At 41.0% G+C, this 20,706-nt stretch overlaps 1 protein-coding gene across 14 annotated transcripts in view; it reads left to right on the top strand.

The window, feature by feature from the left end:
* THRB (thyroid hormone receptor beta) overlaps nt 1-20,706 on the top strand; it is a 303,177-nt gene that overhangs the window by 162,220 nt on the left and 120,251 nt on the right. For 2 of the 14 annotated variants that reach the window (XM_039912990.1, XM_029070505.2), the window contains exon 6: nt 10,144-10,259. The exons of the other annotated variants lie outside the window; for them this stretch is intronic. The gene's annotated coding sequence lies outside the window, so the exon portion shown is untranslated. The remainder of the gene's footprint in view (nt 1-10,143; nt 10,260-20,706) is intronic. 14 annotated transcript variants of the gene reach the window in all.

Raw genomic sequence — 20,706 nt, 5'->3', positions numbered from 1 at the left:
GGTTCTAATCCCAGCTTGACATTTGTCTGCTGTGTGACCTGGAGTGAGGCACAGAGAAGTTATCTGTAAAATGGAGATGAAGAATGTGAGCCCCATGTGGGACAGGGAGTGTGTTCATCCTGATTAGCTTGTATCTACCCCAGCACATAGTAAGTGCTTAACAATACCATAAAAAAATACTATGGAATTTCCTATATCCCTTTGCCCTTTTTTATGGTATGTGGTGTTTAACATACCAAGCACTGGTCTAAGTGCTGGGATAGTTACAAGTTAGGCAGGATACAGTCCCTGTTCCACATGGAGCTCACTGGCAAGTGGCAGGGAGAACATATTGAACTCCTATTTTATAGTTGAGGAAATTGAGTCACTCTGGCTCCCAGCCCTCTGTTTTAGCCACTAGGTCACACTGCTTCCCCACTTCAATAACTAAGGGCTGTATAAGAATAATAATAATGTTGGTATTTGTTAAGCGCTTACTATGTGCCGAGCTCTGTTCTAAGCGCTGGGGTAGACACAGGGGAATCAGGTTGTCCCACGTGGGGCTCACAGTCTTAATCCCCATTTTACAGATGAGGGAACTGAGGCACCGAGAAGTTAAGTGACTTGCCCAAAGTCACACAGCTGACGAATGATATTTACCTAACATTTGCGAGGTGCAGACACTGTACTAAGCGATTGGAAGAGCAAAGTACATCAGAATGGGCAGACATGTTTCCAACCCATAACAAGTGTACAGTCCAGAATCCAATGCTTAGAACAGTGCTTGGCACATAGTAAGTGCTTAAGAAATACCATCATTATTATTGGAGACAAATTTAATATAAAATTCAAAAAGAAGGGTAATTTGGGCTCTCTTTGGCTACACATTGGTGACCTGGAATCTTTATACCTAGAGAGTGCTAGTCCTTATACATGCTCTAAAGGCTGATTTGGTTATGTAATTCCTCTTGGGAATAGAAATTTGGGGAGAACAGGACATCTTGCAAAACATGTTGCAATCTTTTGTCAGATCAGTCAGAACTGTTTCAAAAATAATGTCTTTATGCTGTAGGGCAGTGGTGAAACAGTAATCTGTAAAAATTGAAGACAGTTTTGTAGTCTCTAGGTGAGAGACATTCTATCAAGGTCAGTCATTGCTGTTTCATCAAATGCTTAATTTGAATGCAGCCCTGATACCATGGGCGAGTGCCAGAAAAATGTTATTCCTTGTAGAAACAAAGCAACCTTCTGCCAGACAAAATTTTGCTAATTACTCCGTTTCATGAAATTAATTAGAATATTTAAATTCTCTAATTGTGGACTCATGGCTTATTATTGGAACCAAATCCTGCCCTCAAACAATCACAGCCAAATCCTGGTTGACTCAAGTTTTACATGAATGTCTGAGGGCAAACTTGGGAGGGGAGGAGAAAAAAAAGACACAACTGGCTACAGTTAGAAAAATTTGCAGCAAACATGTCTAGGATATGATGCTGACTTGAAAGAACATTTTGTTTACAAGATGTGCCCTTGTGTCAATTCAGAAATTTCAAAGAGGCCCTAAATGGAGACTCCTCCCATCTCTTTCCCAGTTATTTGCAGTACATGGCAAACAGCACTAAGAGAATTGCATGATTCATGAAGCGAGCCACATGCATTGCATTTAATTAAAGTCATTTACTCAACTTTTTGGAAAGCTATTTTTCCCCTCTTCGTATCTAAGAAAAGTGGAAATAAATGCCAGGTTGTTTTTCTTTCCCCCAGTGTTTTGGGGTGGTGTTTTTTTTTTAATTTGGCTCACTTTCCAGCTTAGACATTGTGGAAAACTTTACTGTCATGCAGACGTGTTTCTGGGTGGCTGAGGGAAATAAGAAATTCAGTCTAGTTCGTTTTTTTTTTTTTTAACTGCTAGGAAATAGTATCCAGACGAGTGTATGCTGAATGCTGCAGGTAAAGTTTCGGAGAGGGAGAGTTACTATGACTGACTTTAAATGGTATGAAAATTTAAAGTTTAAATATTTAAGATTGTTTCTCCGTGAGGTATCTATTATGATGCTTTGAGAGATTTCAGATTCCTCTTGGCTGTTTTTTAAATGATGCAGTATTATTTGACTCGCTGTATGAGCAAAGGATTTCTAAATGCTTGGGAGTGATTAAATGTCATTTTGGGAAGTTTCAAAAGTCTTTCTTATGGTGCTGTCCAAAGGCGTGAGTAAATTTCTGAGGAAGTTTTGCCTCATACTTTATTTAAAGTACACTCAAGTCAAGAAACTACCTAGCCAAGAAAACTGAGCTTCTTTAAAATAGAATATTAGGTAACAGTGCTATTTTGCTTAAGTTTCTGGAATTCAGTATCTTTTTAAAAAAAAAATCATTTAGTGATTTCTGTTTGAATAAATTGTGAATGCAGCTTCTTGTGGAGACTGTGACTTCAGCTTGCTTGGATGTTTTTCTATGCTTGTTCAACTTACTCAACACATTGAATAAATGGCTATTGTGCTCTTTAACAATCCCTTTAGATATTTTTTTGAGTCCAGTTGTCTATCAGTAGAATGTTTCTTACTATTATGTTGAAATAGTTAATCCATCAGCGGAGACGGTGTAATGGTGCAGGCCTCCGTTTGGTTCCCTAAATCTAAAGGACTTAATTTTTTTAATGTCTTATTTATAATGCAGCTTATGGAAGACTTGTAATAAAGCCTCCATTTGTCTATTTGCCAAGCCTCCCATTTGGCCAGCAAGCACTCTGGCTTGAAACTCCATGCTGGGCTCCTATCCATTTTTCGTGAGTCTCCATAGACCCTCCCTTTCCCTTACCAGAAATCTGGAAGAAGGTCAGAAATCAGAAGGGCTTTATTTCCTTAAGCAAGTCACTTCTTTCAGCTTTTTTGGCATCCCTTTTAGTGTACTTGCCCTAGCCTAAAATTTTAGGGCTTGGAAGTGAATCAGAGGCTTCCTGACAGCATCAGAAGAAGGCAGGAGTATTCATGGCCTCTGCAGCGGCTGCTGCTGCAGAAAAGACATCTTTGGCAGACTTTGGAGTATTTAAAGAAATGGAGAAAGAGAGAGAGAGAGAGAAAGAAGCCCCAGAGAAACAAATTGGTGTTGACTGTCAATGATTTGAGACCCCGGACAGGAGAGCATATTAAACATCACAGTGCATCAGGGAAGAGCTAAGGCTACCCAAATAAAGGGGTTAAAATGGAGTTGTCAGCTAGTCTCTGGGGTATAATTGTGAGATTAGGGAATGCTGCCATCAAGCAGTCACTAAAGTGTCAAAACAGGCAGCTAAGTAAAATAATAAAACAGGCGATTTTTGTGGATCTTTAGGGTTTATACAGGTAAGGCAATTTCAGATGAAACCAATGAAACCAATTCCCACAAATGTTTTTATGGGGTTTGTGTGTGTGTGTGTTTGTGTGTATAGCCTTGTTTGGAATCCAGTAGATCAATAAACAATATTTCCCAGCGTTCTTCACCTTCTTCCCCACCTTCCACCATGGGATGTATTGAATTCAAGCCCAGCAGAAAGGATTATAATTTCTTTGATGTCCTTAGGTCAAGATAGAAAAAATATTTGAACAGAGGTCTCCCTTTGCAAAGGAAACACTGGGAGTTATGGGTTTTGAGTTAGTAGACATTCTGTTCAGGGCAAGTATTTTTGGGAGGGTTTATTCCTAAAGTGATTTTTCCACACCCCCCCTTTGGAAAAATTCCTTTTTGAGCCTGAATCTGCATGGGGCCATCTTCCATTAGGTGACAAGCTAATATTAGCAAAGGTTTCCAGGAATCTCATCTCTGAGTCCACCCAAGCACATCGACCTGATTGGTGGACTCCATTTTGGGCTTTTGCACCCCTATTCCTTCTGCTCCTCATGCCACTCTAGAGACCAAAGGGCAGTCTCCAAAACCAGATAGACTGGAGTAAAGTGATGGGTGGAGAAGAAACTTTCTTCAGAAGCTGAAATTGGAACAAATCAGGCAAAATAGGAAACATAGGGAAAGGTTGTCAGAGGTTCCGGAACTACTGTCGTTCCCAGTGCTGGGGCAGCCTTTGACACCCAAGGTGCCAAACAGATTGAAATGAGAAAGATGAGTTAAGGATAATGCCAAGATTACAGGCTTATGAGACCGAGAGGTTAGCTGGTGGTGTCTACAGTGATGGGGGAGGATAAGGTTTGGTTAGGAAAATGAGGAGTTGTCTTTTGAGCATGTATAGTTTGAGGTCTTGGTGGGATATCCAAGTAGAGGTATATTGAAGGCAAAAAGGATGCAAGCCTGCAGAGGAGGAGAGAGATGTGGGTGGAAGTTATATAGCTTCTTGGTAATTGTGCCTCAGTTTCCCCATCTGCAAAATAGAAGTAAAATACTTGTGCTCTCTGACAGTAAGCCTCTTGCGGGGGAAGGACTCTTTCCAATCCCGTTATCTTGTATCTGCCCCTATGCTTAGCACAAGATTTGGCATTTAGGAAGTGCTTAATAAATACTATTATTAGTTTTTTATACCGTTATTAATAAAAGTAAAGAGCATGATAAACTATAAGCTCAGTGTTATACTATCAATCACAGGTGAAATACTTTTAAAACAAAGGAAAAATAATAATCCTTTCTAATATAAGGCCCTGGTAATTGATCATGTTTATAGTGTAGAATTTTTAAGGTTTTTTTCAGATTTGCCTATTTTTATTTACCCTATTCCCTATCTTTTACAAAATTAAATCAAAAAAATTCGCAATTTTGGTTTTTCTCAAATCCAATTATTTAAAAACATTATGCAGACTTAAAGCCATCCTAATTCTGCTGCCCCAGTCAACCTAAGTCTATTTACCACTTTTGCAAGATGCATTGTCAATATCCCCAGTAGTGTCAATGACACTGATTTGTATGTTTTGGAGTGTGATATTAGGAATGGTTGGTGGTCTTCAAATGCACAGTAAATGTTTTTTCCTCTTGAGGGGATTTTCCTACTACTCACTACATAATGTTCTGAAATTTCCAAAATAACTGGCAACAGTGGTAAATTTTTTTGCTTACCTCTTAAACAAATGTCATGATTCACCTTATTCCAAAAGTAATATTAGGATATTGTTAAATCTGAATTGTTGCTGGAAGCTCTTATTTATGACAAAGTAAGGTTGCCTTCTCATTGTTTACTAATGTATGCCAGTGGATAATTGGGGTGTAGAGTATCTTTTTAGTCACTGACAAATCCCCAAAATGAGTACTATTACTAAAAAAGTACTTATAAATCATTAACTAAAAGCTAAAACCTATCCAAAATTTTTGAAATTTAATTCTCATTTTTATCCTAATTACTCCCAAATTCCATTTTTTCAGTTCCTTCAAAATCTATGCTCTAGCAATGATAGATACAGAAGTAAAGCAGGATTATAGCAAAAGCTGTTTGTTTACAACTTTATTATGAATGTCTGGCCTATTGTTGACCAACGCAGAAAGCAAGAAATAATTGTGCCTGAGGGAAGAAAACTTTTCCACAAACATAAAAGAACAAAAAAACTTCCCTAGAAAAGCATCTGTGCAATTGATGGAGATACAGCCATTTTCATTTCCTCTTCTCCAAGGTTTCTTTTTCATATATATATATTAATTCATATTTATTGAGCACTAACTGTGTATACTAAGTACTTAGGAGAGTGCAATTCAGTAAGAGTTGGTAGACACGTTCCCTACCTACAAGGAGCGTACAGTCTAGAGAGGGAGAAAAACCTTAATTTAAATAATTTACAGATACCTAAGTGCTGGGAGTAGGGTGCATACCAAACACCCAAAGGGTATGGATTCAGGTGCATAGATGATGCAGAAGGGAGAGGGAGTTTGGGGGAAAGAAGGTTTAATCAGGGAAGGCCTCTTGGAGATGTGGTCTTAGCAAGTCTTTAAGTTCCAGCATTTTGTGACAAGTTCCAACACTCTTCCCCATGCACCAGCTCTATCCCCAGGAATGAGATCTTGGAATGCAAAGGGACTGAATCTAGGAACTTTGGAAAAATCACGCAAGGAGCTGGAGAATAGGATATGGACAGGAACAGAAGCAAAGGATCAGAGAAGTGTTCCATTTGTCTCCTTAAGGGTGCCTTTGATTTGGAAAGTGCCAATTCTGTTGTTCCACTCCATCCAGGAGAGATCCAGTGAAATCGTCAATCCCTCTAGAGGGTCATCTCCCAATCCTATGTTTCCAGTTCTATATCCCTGGGAAGTAAGTTATCTCATTTGCCAGGGCAATTTGAGTCTGGATCCCAGAGCTTAACAGGTAGGCAAAATTGAGGGCTGCAACCTGAGCCCAGGTCTTCCTTGGTCAAGGAACCAGAAGCTGACTGAGGGAAGCTGGGAACTGGTCTGAAACTCACCCTGCTGGAGCGGTGGGACTTCGGCTATGCTCAGCTCAATTCAGCACTGATCTCTGTTCTCTGGACAAAAGAATGCCACAGAGGACCTCCTCTGGTGACTAATGAGAAAGTAATAATGACAGGTGAACCCTGTGAAAATATCATGCGTTCAATAGGAGAAACGGTAGGGAGAAAAAAGTCATTTTAAGTCTGCTAATATGACATTCAATGAGGAGGAGATAAGCAATACAGGCAGTATGACCCCTGTCATTTGCTCACCCTCACCTTTGTCACCTAATGATACCTGTGATTTTAAGCATGTGCTGAGAGAGATCCACTGTTATCAGACAGAGTCCCTGTGTCCCAGTCTAGGTTGGAAGAACAAATATTTATCTCCATTTTACAGGTGAGAAAACTGAGGCACAGAGACGTTAATTGACTTACCCACGGTGACATTGTAAAGCAATTGGCAGAACTGGGACTGGAACCCAGGTCTGGACCACACTACTTCTCACATCTGTATTCAACCCATGAGTTAGGTTTTTTGCTGTATCATTCGTTCTCCTCACATGTCTTACCCAATGAAGCTGTGCTGCTGTGAGCATATCCGCAGTGCCAATGAATTGATTAGTATATTGTTCATTTTGTCTTGTCATTTGGTGTTGTGTAATAGTCCTGCTCCAACTGTTTTATCTCCCATTTCTTAGGTTCGTTCACTCAATTGTATTTATTGAATGCTTACTATGTGCAGAGCACTGTACTAAGTGCTTGGAATGTACAATTTGGCAACAGATAGAGACAATCCCTGCCCAACGACGGGCTCATAGTCTAAATGGGGGAGACAGACAACAAAACAAAAATAGGTAGTCAGGCATCTATACCATCAAGATAAATAGAATCATAGATGTATATACATCATTAATAAAATAGAGTAATAAATAATATATACAAATATGCACAATTGTTGTGGGGAGAGACAGGGGGACAAGTGGAGGAAGGGAGTTGGGAGAATGAGGAGGGGAGGAGGAGCAGAGGGAAAGGGAGGGGTCAGATTGGGAAGGCCTCCTGCAGGAGGTGAGCTCTCAGGGCTTTGAAGAGGGGAAGAGAGTTTGGCAGATGTGAGGAGGGAGGGCATTCCAGGTCAGTGGTAGGACGTAGGCCAGGGGCTGACGGCGGGACAGGCGAGAACGAGGGACTGTGAGGAGGTGAGCAGCAGAGGAGTGGAGTGTGCGGGCTGAGCTGTAGAAGGAGAAAAGAGAAGTGAGGTAGGAGGGGGCCAGGTGATGGAGAGCTTTGAAGCCAAGAGTGAGGAGTTTTTTTTGTTTCACGTGAAGGTTGAAGGCAACCACTGGAGGTTTTTGAGGAGGGGAGTGACATGCCCAGAGCGTTTCTGTAGAAAGATAATCCGGGCAGCAGAATGAAGAATAGACTGGAGCAGGGAGAGACAGGAGGATCCGAGATCAGAGAGGAGGCTGACGTAACAATCCAGTCAGGATATTATGAGAACTTGTACCAGCAAGGTAGCAGTTTGGATGGAGGGGACAGGGCAGATCTTGGCGATGTTGTGAGGGTGAGACTGGCAGGTTTTGGTGGCAGATTGGATGTGTAGGGTGAATGAGAGAGCAGAGTCAAGGATGACACCAAGGTTGGAGGCCTGTGTAAAAAGAACATTTCTTTAAAGAGGGAAGGGAAGAGTGAAATAGATTCCAAGTTTGAAGCTTGGGTGTAGCTTCTGACTAGCTCAGGAATCTGTCACTTCTGGGGTGAAATCAATCAGTTGCAATTCTAGGGTGAATTGCAACCAAAGCCGCACGAACAAATTTTTCTGTTGTTACCTGGAAATTGTAATGCTTAGGAACATTAAGAGAATTGTGGACTCTAATTTTTTTTAAACTGATGCAACTAATGTCTCAAGCACTGTGTCACTCCTGGAGCAGATCAGAGACAGACTTGAAATATGAAGGTTTTGGAGTTATTGCACCACAGCATAGTGGGTAGAGCACAGGCCTGGGAGTCAGAAGGTCATTGGTTCATTCATTTATTGAATTATATTTATTGAGTGCTTACCATGTACAGAACATGTCATTCATTCAGTCGTATTTATTGAGCACCTACTATGTGCAGAGCATTGTACTAAGTGCTTGGGAAATACAATTCGGCAAGATAGACAATCCCTACCCAACAATGGGCTCACAGTCTAGAAGCAGGGATACAGACAACGAAACAAATAGGCATCAATAGCATCAAGATAAATAGAATTATACATATGTGCATATTCAAATAAATAGAATAGTAAATATGTACATATGTACACAAGTGCTGTGGGGCGGAGAGCGGAGTAGAACAGAGGGAGGGAGTAGGGGAGAAGGGGAGGGAAGGAGAAGCAGTGGGAAAAGGGGGCTTAGTCTGGATCATTCCAGTGCTACATCAGAAGTGAAACTGTACACCGATGGATGGATCTTTATGCCCTTGGCAGAGAAGAGGAAGTGGATTTGGATATGAAGCGCCGATGGGGCTGAGCAGGAAATACAAAGAAGTAGATATGGTTATTTTGGAAGAAGTACTGATTCTCTGGCAAAGCAGGAATCAGGAAAATCCTGCAAAAATGATGATTCAATCCATCAGAATAGGTTAAGGAAATGTTGACTATGCCACTAATTGAAGTGCGAGGAGAAAACACCTTAGTTTGTAACACTGTTTTCTTAGAGAAGAGTCACAGATTCGAGAGAGAAGGCTTAGGCAGCCATAGGGTCACAGGAGTTACTTCAGTGCTAGGTTTCAACATTCATCTGTTGATGTATCATTCATTTCTACTGTAAATACTAGCCAAAAGATACCAATCAATCATTAGAAAGTGTTGTTAACAATTGGAATACTTTCAGTAAGAGTAAATCATTACCATAAACAGTAACTACTATAAACTGTTTATTAGATGAAGCATAGTTACAAATTAAAGTGATTGAGGAAAATCATCACCGGCAGAGTCGAAGATGATGTCAATTTTGCAGTTCTAATCCCAGATGTGCCACTAGTGTGCTGTATGACCTTGGGCAAGTCACTTCACTTCTCTGAGCCTCAGTTTCCTCATTTGTAAAATGGGTATTGAGACTGTGAGTCCTATTTGAGGCAGGGACTGTATCCAACCCATTTACTTGTATCCACCCCAGTGCTTAGTACAGTGCCTGGCACATAGTAAGCACTTAACAACACCACAGCATGGTGTAGTGGATAGAGCACGGGCCTGGGAGTCAGAAGGACCTGGGTTCTAATCCCGCCTGTCACTTGTCTGCTGCGTGACCTTGGGCAGGTCACTGTGCTTCTCTGGGCCTCACTTATCTCATCTGTAAAATGGGGATTAAGAGTGTGAGCCCCACATGGGACAACCTGACTTCCCGAATCTACCCCACCACTTAGAACAGTGCCTGGCACATAGCACTCAACAAATATCATCGCTATTATTATTGCTATGCTATTGCATTTATGGTTTATGTTATTTTTCAGGGTTGCAGTAGACGCAGGGTGTAATTTCTTCCCTTTGGACCACCTCCTAGCCATTCTTATCTCCTCCTAGGCCTCTTCAAGATAAGGAGTTTAAAGCTCACCAGATGATAACAGAAATTGGCATTTGCAATTGAGGGTGATTTGTGTTTACAGTGACAAAGTGCAAAGTTTAAGGGAACGGACTTTTTTTTCAATAGGCCATTGCATAAAATAAACTTTTTACAACAAGAATTCTGTTAAGGTGATGGGACAGATAAAGTACTAGGAGACTCTAGCTACCATAAACCAGTTTGCCTTTGTTTTTCCCTTTTTCACACAGTCCTGTAGTGTCACTGGATTCTTACAGCCAACTCCTCTCCTTCCCCCAGTAATGATGCAAGAATAGTTGATTTAGTTCATGAGATCTTCTGCACAGGATCGTGTCCCTTTGAGAAGGTAGGTTGGCATTTCACCATCCCAAATATAAAATATGCCTCACATTCTTGGTGATTTGGGTAATTTGTTTAGTTTGCTCCTAAATCAATAAGGTGCCCCGCTAATAATGCGGTGTTTGGAATAATTAATGAGCAAAGTAGCTTTGGAATACTCCTCTTATTGTCTTTCCTGCCAGGATAAGATTAGGTTTAGTCCTGCTAGGAGGCAGAGGAATAAACTAATGGCCTCTGAAGACCCTTCCCCTCAGCATTCTTTGTCAACTGTAGGGAATTAAGATCAGAATAATGGTAAAGGTGCCAATCTGGGGGAAAGCATGGAAATATTTCATAACAAAATGAAGAACAAAGATTTTCTTTTGACTCAGGGGAGAAAAAAATGAATTCAGGAGAACCATCTGGGAAGTTTTTATCAAGCAGCAAGGATTTAAGAATGGGCTTGATTTCTAGAAACTTGTTTCTATTTATGCTGAATAGGGCCAGGGCAGCAGCTGGTCTGTTGAAGTCTGTCTTGTGTGCCCCACTTTCAGCCTTCTCAGACTTTCAATCAGCAGGATTTCACCCAAGTTTTCATCCTATCAGACATTTCATTTCTCAGTGTTTTAATTTCTCCACAGTGCAGGGCGGGATGACTTAAAAATCTGTAGTTAAAAATGCCTCATGTTTATGTTCTCTTCTCCTCCTCCTCTGCACGCACTCCCCGAAATTCACTTCCTCCAACTTCAAGTTAGAAATAGTTTTTAACAATCTCATTTGTGAGAAACTAGGAGGGTTGCAATAAGGAAGCATACATTATTTTTTTTTTTTTACTCAAACTTTTACTCCTCAGAAGGATGCTGCAGAATCCATGATGCAGACTTTTGAAACCTCTCATTTTTCTACGTGACAAAGCAAATACAAAGTTGCTAGTCAACAGCACGGACCCAACTTTATGCCCTCTGATGACTCATGGGCCACCATTTTTGAGCAACCCTATTTAGCCATCTGTCCACTAGCAGAGGGCTTTGAGGTCCAAGTATAAATTTCAGTTATATCTAATGGAACAATTGATGCTGGGACTAAACAATGTATTGGAGTTGGACCAGGGGAAATTTATTCTCTGCCCCTCTGACAGAGCTCTAAATTTATGAGGAGATGGAGGATGCTCAGGATCAAGTATTACTTGAGTTCCTTGATTTTTACATGAATAGGTCTTTTTGGACAGGGACAAAATTGAAAGAGCAATATTATATATATCTAGAGTTCCTTGCATTGCATGACTGTAATATCCTATTTATGGATATACATTTGTTTAATTGTGAATTCAGTTACTTATTTTGATTACACTAGATTGTAAACTCCTTGTGCCACGGATCATGTCTTACAACTCCGTTATATTCCCAAGCGTTGGCACAGTGCTGTGCATACAGTAAGCACCAGTAAATATGATTGATTACTTTGTAGGGGAGCAGTGTGGCCTAGTGGATAAAGCGTGGGCCTGAGAGTCAGAAGGTCATGGGTTCTAGTTCCAGCTCCACCGCTTGTCTGCTGTGTGACCTTGACTTAATTTCTCTGTGGTTCAGTTCCCTCATCGTAAAATGGGGATTAGGACTCTGACCCCTCTGTAGGACAGGGACTGTATCCAACCCGAATACCTTGTATCTACCCTAACGCTTAGAACAGTGCCCGGCACATAGTAAGTGCTTAATAAATTCCATAATTATTATTATTATCATTTGTAAATACTTTTGGTTTTTTCCCTATTGGAGTGTAAGCTCCTTGTGGGCATGGAATTTGTCATTTGCTTGTTTTCTACTTTCCTAGTGCTTCGTTCAGTGGGTTGCACCCAGTGGGTGCTCACTAACTGATGATCTTACTACCACCACCACACTGTTCCTATTGAAACGGAGAATTGTTGCTATGAACCCTGTGGTTACTCAGTAATAGTCGGGATTCAGGGTTGACATTATCTTTCTCTGGGGGCTTTTGTAGCCACTCATTCTGATCCACCCGAACACCAGTGAAAGGGATCCAAGCTGAGCCTTGGCTCAATCAATCCGTTGTTATTGAGCACTTACTGCGTGCAGAGCACCGAACTAACCACTCAGGAAAGTACAGTACAACTGAGTAGGCAGACTTCATGGTAACTCGTGATGGGAGCCCCTTCACTAGGAATATGAAGGAAACAGAATAAAAGTTATTTTAGGGCCCAGAAGGGCTGAACAGTTTCTCACCCCATTTAACAATAATTAAGGTACTTGTTAAGTGCTTATTATGTGCCAAGCACTGTAATAAATACTGAGGTATAGATTTCAGTTAATCAGGTTGGAGATGGTCCCTGTCCCAGATTGGGATCATACTGTTCATCCCCATTTTTGACAGATGAGGTAACTGAGGCACAGAGAAGTTAAGTGACTTGTCCAAGGTCACACAGCAGACAAGTGGCGGAGCCGGTGTTAGAACCCATGACCTTCTGACTCCAAAGCCCTTGCTTTATCCGCTACACCATAATAATAATAATGTTGGTGTTTGTTAAGCGCTTACTATGTGCAGAGCACTGTTCTAAGCGCTGGGGTAGATACAGGGTAATCAAGTTGTCCCACGTGAGACTCACAGTTAATCCCCATTTTACAGATGAGGTAACTGAGGCACAGAGAAGTGAAGTGACTAGCCCACCGTCACACAGCTGACGAGTGGCAGAGCTGGGAGTCGAACCCGTGACCTCTGACTCCGAAGCCCGGGCTCTTTCCACTGAGCCATGCTGCTTCCCTGGGATTCAAGCTGGGCAGGTGGCAGCCTCTTTTGAGATGTTGGGAGTCAGAAGTAATATTTTTAGGCCCATGGTTCAAACTAGAGGAAGAAAAAGCTCTGAGTTCCAAGAGTTCATAGAAAATATCTGGCATCCTTCAGGTTAGTTTCATAGGGGCAAATGGGAAGGAAGCATCAGTGCCTAGGGAGACAGAGAGTGACAACATGGAGAGTTATTCCCTTTGCATGGTTCTCTGGAGTGCGTGGTCTCCCTGAAATTGTCATCCGTGGCCCCATTTGTTCTGTGTCAAAACTCTTTGAGTATTTCAAATATGATCTGAACCACAAAGTCACATAGATGGCTGTCAGGGCCAGACGAACCCTGGTAAAAGAGCAACTGCTCCATGCTCCCCTTTCCCACCTCACCGCCACCCGCTTCTTTATTCATTCATTCGATCATATTTATTGAGCGCTTACTGTGTGCAGAGCACTGTACTAAGTGCTTGGAAAGTATAATTCGGCAACAGATAGAGACAGGCCCTACCGAACAATGGGGTCACCGTCTAGAATCCCACAAGTCAAGAAAATCCTGGGGGCCCTCTCTAAGATGCGTTGACTTTACTGACCATGCAGCTCATAGAATTTACAGAGAAACTTGTTCTAGTTCCTCTCCAAGCTGACCATACCCCTTGGGCCTCTGGAGAAGCCCAACATTTGTCGGGAGCTCTAAGGGCAGTTTGGAGCGGTCACAGCTCTAACATCTTAACACAGATTTCCTGGAATGCCACTGTCTAGGTAACATCTTATTTCCCAGAAACATTCCCCAGGGCACTCCAGATTCCTAAACAGAAGTCTTGATTTCTGGTTAACTAGCTCATCATTGAGAATGTAGCAACTTTAAAAGGAAAAAATGAAATCAGTGTGTAATTAGCATAATATGGAAATGTAACTAAAGAGGAAACTAGGACCATTACCTAAAACAGTTGTGTCATCGTTTTCCCTTTTACTAATGAATGATCAATCAATGGCATTTATTAAATGCTTACTATGTGCAGAGCACTGTCTAGAACAATGAAATAGAAGTAGCAGAAACAGATTTGACTAGATGGAACAGACTTCGTATTGACCCTTTTGACAACTATTAGTTTTTTTTCCCCCCAGGTAGCAATACAATATCAGTATATACAAGTTGGGTATAATATAATGGAGTTAAGGATAGTAATACAATATGTTATTTCAATATGCATCTATACTGAGTATATCGTGATCCACAAGTTGGCACAAAGTAGATTCAATGTAGGAAGAAACCATTTTGCTCCTGCAGATGGAGTCATGAAATCGTTATGCCTCCCAACCTCTGCCTCAGACTTATTGAGTTGTACTGTACAAGTCATTGTGCTTCTCTATGTTTATGCAAACAACAATGAGTGGCAAGAATGTAAAGAAACCCTGTCCCTCCATTGACTTTTCCATCACTGTAGACAGCACCACCATCTTCCCTGTCTCACGACTTGTAACCTTGGCATTATCTTCAACTCATTTTTCTCACTCAGCCCACATATATATATATACACACACACACACAAAGAAGAGGAGAAGGGTCAGAACCCAGAAATGTGGAAGGGAAGTTGCTTCTTGAAAAGGTACACACTGATTTAGAATTCATCCAGTAGCAGGCTTGCATCAGGAAAGGGAGGTTTCTTCTTTAAGGTGCTTTATGGGGAGAATAGGAGAAGGAGGGAAGGTTAATTCTTTGAGTGATTTTATTATGCACCCCTTGGGAGAATACAGTGAGGAATAGTGGCACCATATCTTTTTCCCTTCCTGTTTTGTTTTTGGGTTTTTTTTTACTTTTTTCTCCTGCCCCCTGTGTGCTCTGCACACAGTAAGCACTCAATAAATATGATTAAATGGAAGATGAGTAAATATCATTGACTGATTAATTGCAGAGCACTCTATTAGAAGATAGACACACTCCTGCTCTCCAGTAGCTTGCAATCTAAGTTAATTTCAAACTATTCTGAAATGTGAAGTCATACTTTGTTTTCCTTCCACTAATGGAAGTTTATGTTGTAAACTGGATTAGAAACTTCAAAGACCACCTGCTATCCTAAACATTGCATACAAACAGAATTACATTACAGAGAGTTTTTAAAACACACAGGCTCTCTCCTTATACATTAAGAAGGGCAAAAACAGATGAATATAAAAACAGGCATTTTTCACCAGCATTAAATGCTCACATTTAAAAAAAATAACTGAGATTATCACGATTTTACAACATGTAAGACATTTGCAGAGTTTGGTCAACTCTAGGAAGCTGCAATGCTTTCAGGACACTTGTTTTCCAATCATGTAATTACTAGTTCATGTATTACAGAAAATGGAACTTGTACATCCTTATAAAGCAAACAAGAGCACTAACATATGATTGTCCTAAAAGCACAGGATGTCATCCATACAGTTCAGCTGTCTTGAATCTTGGTCAGTGATCTACTCTTAAGGATGCATTTTATCTTTTAAAGAAATATGCTCAAAAATGGTTTTGAGTCTTCCACTAAGAGGATTTTGATGTTTTTCTAGTATATTATGTGTTGTTTCAACTAATTTTATTTGGTACAAAAGGTGGGCATATTTCAGAAAGTCCCCTGGTGATAATTCTTTCAATAAAATTGTTCTGGGAGCATGTACATTCAGCATTTGAATTCAGCCCCAGAGTAATATCATCACTCACATGTGCCTCATTAAGTACAAAATTGGCTGAATATTGTTTGCATGGGAAACATCAGTTACATCTGGTTACACCATAAAACCAGTCTTTACAGGGTCATCATGGTGATGTATTTCTGAAGTAGAATCACACATCTCCAAAACAAATGGTAAATTTGGTTTAATACGTCCAAAACCGAACTCATCATCTTCCCACCCGTGCCCTGTCCTCCACCTGACTTTCTCATCACTGTAGGTATTATATTGTACTCTCCTAAATGCGTAGTACAGTGCTCTGCACACAGTAAGTGCTCAGTGAATACAATTGTATTGATTGACAACACCACTGCCCTCCCATTTCACAAGTCCATAACCTTGGCACTAATCTCTACTCATCTCTTTCATTCAAGCCATATAGTCAATCTATCACCAAATCTTGTTGGCTTTACCGACATGATATCGCTAAAATCCACCCTTTCCTCACTATCCAAACTGTTACTACATAGATGTAAGCAACTTATCATATTCTGCCATGACTACTGCATCAGCTCTTCACTGACCTCCCTACCTCCTGTCTCTCCCCACTCCAGTCTGTACTTCACTCTGCTGCCCAGGTCATTTTTCTAAAAAAAATTCAGTCCATGTCTCCCCATACCTTAAGAACCACTAGTGGTTGCCCACCCACTCCAAATCAAACAGAAGCTCCGTATTATTGGCTTTAAAGTACTCAATTAGCCATCCCCCTCTTACCTTGCTGATTTCCGACTACCACTAAGCCTGCACACTTCACTCCTCTAATGCCAATTTCCTCTCTCTTCCTAGATCTCATCTGTTTCGTTGCCAACCCCTTGCCCATAACCAGCCTCCTCCTTTGTATATGACAGAGAATCACTCTCCCCATTTTCAAGGTCTTATTAAAATCACATCTCCTACACGAGGTCCTCCCTGTGACTGAGCCCTCATTTCCCTTGCTCGCTCTCCCATCTCTTTCTGCGCTTTAATCTACACCCTTTAAGCACTTGATTTTCACCTCACCTTCAGCCCCACAACACTTCTGTACATATCTGTAATTTACTTTAATGTCTGTCTCACCCTCTAGACTGTAAGCTCCCTGATGTGGAACAGGGAACACAGCTACACATTCTGTTGCATTATACTCTACCAAGTGCTTACTGCAGTGCTCTGTCCTAAGTCAGTGCTCAGTAAATACCATTCATGGATTGAAATTCAAAATCAGTAGTAAAAAAAAATCTTTGTAGAAAGCAAGGTTTAACAGTCATCACTTAAGTAGGACATGCTCGAGCATGGAAGAAGAAACATAAAAATGCTATTTTAAAAACTTTAAGGTTAATGAGGTATTTTTAGAAAATTCATAACCTATGAATATTAGCAAAATGTTGTTCCATGAAATGTTTTCAATATTTTGTTTTCCCTTGGTTTACTGTCAAGTAGGCAGATCCTATACTTGCTAACATGGGCAGTAAGTGGGTTCTCCAAACTACAATCCAGTAGAGGCTGGAATTCTGGCCTCCAGCCCAGAAAGAATGGGACTGAAATGGGCCCAAATTTAGCCAAGTCAGTCAGTAAGTCAGTCAATTGTATGTATTGAGCACTCAGTGTGTGCAGAATACTGTACTAAGCGCTTTGGAGAATACATTACAACAATATAGCAAAAAAAAAAAAAAGCTTACAGTCTAGTCTATCTTCCTGTTGGAGAATGAGCAGAACTAGGTTAGGCCCATGTTGCCCTTATACAATGCTGAGATTTGCAGCTGAGAGAGCACCTGGACTTTGTGCAAGAGCACAGAATCCCTCATTTGTGTGGGACAGATAAATTATTTAATCTCACGATTTAAACCTTTCAGTGCCATTTCATTTTTTCTTATAACTACCAATATGATATCCCCTCCTTTTTATTTTATTTGGATGTGGTATTTGATTCCTTGCCACCCTAGTGGCTTCACATGGTCTTTGGAGACATTTATGGTTGTAGCTTACAGAACCATAACTATCAAGTATTTCTTTTGAGTGTCTGTTTACTCTCTTTTTCTCCTTTATTATTCCTTGGATCCAGTTATATGGTCTCTCCTTTTTTTGTTCTCACTATCATTTGTCTCCTTTCCCGAAGTCATCTCACCTCTTGTCATTTCTTCTTTGCACTGAGTTGTTATATGGTGCTTTGCTGAGCTTCATATTTTGAGCCCTGTTGCTCTTTGCACAATCCACTTAAGTGAAGGCATAATTCCAGCTTAGCCCCTTGATGCTTCGGAAAGATCACTATCAAGAGTTGTAATTGCAATCAGTTATTAATACCAGGCCTTCCGATTCTGCCCAGATGTGTAAGTATCTCTTACTTTGCTATACCCGCCCTGAGACACAAACACTCTGCCACCATCATAAATGCATATGTCCCCACAGTGATGAATGATGATGAAGCAAATGGACATTTCTGCGAACATTTAGGCAAACTAATTGCAGGATTGCCAAGAGTGGATAAGCTCATTTTAACACCAAGAATTGTTATTGATGCCCACAAGTGGAATACAGGCATTGGACCTCATGGGAGTGACATTCTCAACAGCAGTGACCTAGTTTTGCAGTGATTGCAGGAAACACCATCTTGCGATCAACAACAATGGCATCCTCCACCTGCCAAACAGAACCAATCTATCAATCAGTGGTATGTCTTAGGTGCTTTCTGTGTGCTCTGACTAAGAGCTTGGGAGAATATAGTACTATTTACTTAAATTTTGAGCCCCATGTGGGACAAGAAACCATGTCCAACCTGGTTACCTTGTATCTATCCCAGCACTTAGAACAATGCTTGACACATAAGTGCTTAAATAATAATCATAATAATAATTATAATGGTGTTAGACACAATCCTTGCCCTCCAGAAGTTTACAGCCTAGTGAAGTAGACAGACATTGAGAGAAATCACAGGTAGGGAAAAACGCAGAGTATAACAGTATGTATACAACTGCTGAGGGTAGGGTGAGGGTAGGGTGAGTGCTTAAAGAGGCTAGACCCAAATGCATAGATATAGAGGCTGGGGAATTGGGTTAATTGGAGAAGGCTTCCTGGAGGAGATGTGATTTTAATAGCATTGTTGCCTAGTGGGTAGAGCACAGACCTGAGAGTCAGAAGGACCTGGGTTCTAATCCCAGCTCCACCATTTGTCTGTAGTGCGACCTTGGAAAAGTCAAACTAATTCAGACCTATGTAGGGTTCACAGTCTAAGTAGGAGGGAGAACCCAAATTGTCGATAAGCGAATTTGGGCGCGGAGAAGTTAACTGACTTGCCTAAGATCTCACAGCAGGCAAGTGGCAGAGTTGGGATTAGAAACCAGGTCCCCTGACTCCCAGAACCATGTTCTTTCCACTATGCCATGCTGCTTGGGTTTCACAGTGTCGTGTGAAAGGAGAGTGGGTATCATCCTTATTTTACAGTTGAGGAATCTGGAAGCAGAGGCTGTGATTTGCCCAAGGTCATAAAGCAGACCAGTGGTAGCCCTGGAACTAGAATGCAGCTCTCTTGACTCCCATTCCCCTGCTCTTTCCACTCAGCCTCACTCTCTCCCCAACATTCAGTGAAATACCTATTATGCCAACAATACCTTCCAGCACCTCATGACTCCAATAGAAGCAAGGCTTACAGGACCCTGGATCGTGACATACAAATCAAGGTAAGGAACAGGCTGACAGGTGTTGAGGTGCCAGAGCAGAAGAGATCCAAGGCTTTGCAGACCAAGAAACCAAATAATCTACACATCACCAAAGATGATATATGCCATTATGGCACTTCTAAAGAGTGAAAATCACTCCAGCCTTATTACAGACACGGAAGGATGCCTAAAGAGCTGGTAAAAGCATTTCAATATTCTCTTCAACACATGCTTTATTATTGAAAATAAGGCTCTGAAAAGGGGAAAAGAGAACCAGGTGTTTCAAACAACAGTAGACGTCTTTGTGTGTGCACAGTGTGGTCGGGACTGTGGGTCCCTCATTGGCCTTTTCTGCCACATTCACACCCAAAGGCTAACTATGTTTGTCCGACTGACTGAAAGAGCACTTCATGGAAGCCCAAGAGCAGCAAATAGTGAACCTACCCAGTAACAACAAAATTATAAATAGAGCCACAAGTATTCTCTCCCCACTGCCCCCCACATTTGCAGTTTTTGAAAACGGCATTTGTATAGATAATTTGTAATTAGGCTTCAGTTATTTTTCTAAACCTGACAGCCTTTGGTATTGAACAAATGCAACTGGCTTTATCAGTCACAACATTGCATCATGCCTCGGTTTGGTCTTGAAAATTTGACTTGGCCACAATGTCTGATTTGAGGCCAGATCCCTGTTCCTGGCAAAGACCTTTGAAAGAAAATTGTTATTTAGTGTTTTAGTTTCTCCTTGCCTACCTAGTTGTGTACATGCTAAAGGAGTGAGCTTGATGAGCTTTTCCCTCTCCCTGTCTCAGGCTAGGTTGACTGCTGAAGAAAGAAAGCTTGCAGAGACTATGTTCGGAGCCAAGGGTGGGCTCTCTGTTGGACTAGACATAACTGAAATTGGATAGTCCAGAGGTCTCTTTAAAGTCTGCCGAAAAGTAGAGGCAATCTGTATTTTAATGAGTGGAATTTGTTGCATTTTAGGCCTAATAGCTAACCAATTAATGGCCTAAAGCCATTTCATTTAATTATTGAATTTCTCCAGGAACCAATGTGTAAAAGATAGTCTGTGGTTCTGGAAAACCATATCCCTAATTAGATTTTTAAAAATAGATCCTGTTGATTAAATTATTTTTGCACCTGTTTTATTTTCCCAAGTGCTTAGTACAGTGTTCTGCACATAGAAAGTGCTGTATAGGTATCATTGATTGATGGTATCACCTTTCACCCAGCTCCAAGAGTGTGAGATGGTAGCTGGTAATCTAAACAAGTCCTCTGTGGGGAACATAAAGTGCAGCTGCCCTCATTTTAGATTCATTCATTCAATCATATTTATTGAGCACGTACTAT

The sequence above is a fragment of the Ornithorhynchus anatinus genome, chromosome 8, assembly GCF_004115215.2.
Source record: "Ornithorhynchus anatinus isolate Pmale09 chromosome 8, mOrnAna1.pri.v4, whole genome shotgun sequence".
Taxonomy (NCBI): Eukaryota; Metazoa; Chordata; class Mammalia; order Monotremata; family Ornithorhynchidae; genus Ornithorhynchus; species Ornithorhynchus anatinus.
The sequence above is the reverse complement of the archived record's forward strand: the minus strand, read 5'-3'. Positions and strand labels throughout refer to the sequence as shown.